We start from the raw sequence: 1996 nt of genomic DNA, 5'->3' as shown, positions 1-1996 counted from the left end.
GTCGCCGGCCAATGACCGGCAAGCCACCTGCCACCGGCAATGATGTCATCAGCATGCATCGGTTCGCTGACGCGCGCATGATTCTCACGCCTCGGCGTTCCCAGCGCGTTAAGTGCGTGGCGCCCACGCGTCACGGCTTTTGGCCGTGTGTGTGGGCACATTTGGCTTTCTCTAGCGGCACTCGACCCACCGTTGGACTCGTCTCAATGAGTACTTTCACTTTGTATATTTGAAAGTTGATTTTGGCAGAAAAAAATTCCGTAAAATGACCAAAACCGTATGGGTCTACGCGGTTCCGAACTCGTTCTTTGTTTCGGTTCGTTTTCGACAATTCAGATTACAATTCCAAGCAATAAACATCCAAACAGAGTGGTTTTCAATTTCTTGATCTCGATATTAAGTAGTACACGAGAAAATTCGATGAAAAAACAAGGCAGAAATCACAACCGGGCTCTAATACTAATATTGGAAGGAAGTTGGCGGAAGACAACTTACCTGTTTCTGATGCGTAGTCAACAATTTACCCGAGAACGAATGTTGAATTGCGGATGAATCACGAACAATATTATTTCACGTTGGTCTAAATGTAATCACGAGGAAAACATCCGATTTTCACAGCGTAAATGCCAATTGTTCTCGTAAAGGAGAAATTAAACGCCTTTTTTTTCTTTGATGGAAATGGGACAAGAAAAGGAGAAGAGTTTCTTTCTAAGTATATGTTCTGCCAACTGTGTCAACGGTTATCTTCAAAAGAATTTTATATAAGTCCCTCATGCCCTTTCAAAGGATATCTTTCCATCGTAGCGTATCAAGAACAAAACGGTGCGTTCTCATCGCACCCCATCGTGGACATATTGATTATGGACAATAGATATAATGAAAAAGATTGTTGTTTGTTTATGCATAAGTCCCATCAAGTGAAACTGTAGGAATCGGGAACAAAAGGGCAGTGATATCATGGGAAAACTCGTAAAATAAAAGTTGCAATGTATTTGAGAGAGAGAGAGAGAGAGAGATTCCCTCCAAGTTATTGGTATAGAATATGAAGTGACGAGCACATATGCATATCCGAATCTCTTCTTAATGTCCCAAGGGTTCCAAATTCCAACGTGATGAGGTATGTCATTACATGTTACTTTAATCAACTCTTGCACATGTGGATGTCGAGTCACGAGCGGTTCCGTGTTGGCAGATATGGAGCACGAGTCATCAAAAAATAGATCTTGAAGAAGAGAATCCGTACTTTTCTGAAAGTAGGAGGTAGAATTCAAGTTGAAGTTGATGAAAGTAGGTAACCACATTTGAACTTCGATTTGCTATTAACTCGATGGTAAACCCACACTGTCTTCCGTGCCCTTTTGTGCTCTTCGCTATTATCAAACCATAATTGATCGAGTTTGTATCAAACTTAACCTCGTGCATATTGTGTAATCGACAGATTGATAAGGATGTTAGGTCGGCTGCCACATCATCTAATGACGGATTCTGTTCAAGTTTAGCTGAACCTCGACTGGTTCAAAGGTGGTACAGTCCCACTTTTTAGTCTCTAATAAGTTGTTGAAAGCACAAGCATGGATACCTTTGATCTTCTCACTCAGTTTGAGGTCCATATAGGAGATTTTTTTTTTTTGGTCGAAAAGAAAGATTGTATTCATATATTTGAATGTGGAGAAATGGGTGCGCATCTGGTATCACCGAATTCTCTGAGTCACTGACAAACTCCATCATCTAGTTACCTCTCTTTTGTGGAAAGTTCCCTTGTGTAGCATCAGTGCAGAAGAGCACACAGTTTCAGCTTCCTGGGGACAAGTTGTCTAGGGCAGATAAGGACAGAAAGTGGAAGATCCTCGTTTAGACACATCACTCCAATGTAAAACAGCCAACGGATTTCCCCAGACATGGGCAATTCCAATCATTCCTAATCCTTGGTCGGATGTCAATGCGTCTGTCTCTCTCCCTACCTCACATGTTCAACGTTTCTTGCTTCATGTCTTCG

Source organism: Eucalyptus grandis, chromosome 7, assembly GCF_016545825.1.
Source record: "Eucalyptus grandis isolate ANBG69807.140 chromosome 7, ASM1654582v1, whole genome shotgun sequence".
NCBI lineage: Eukaryota > Viridiplantae > Streptophyta > Magnoliopsida > Myrtales > Myrtaceae > Eucalyptus > Eucalyptus grandis.
Note: the sequence above shows the minus strand (reverse complement) of the source record.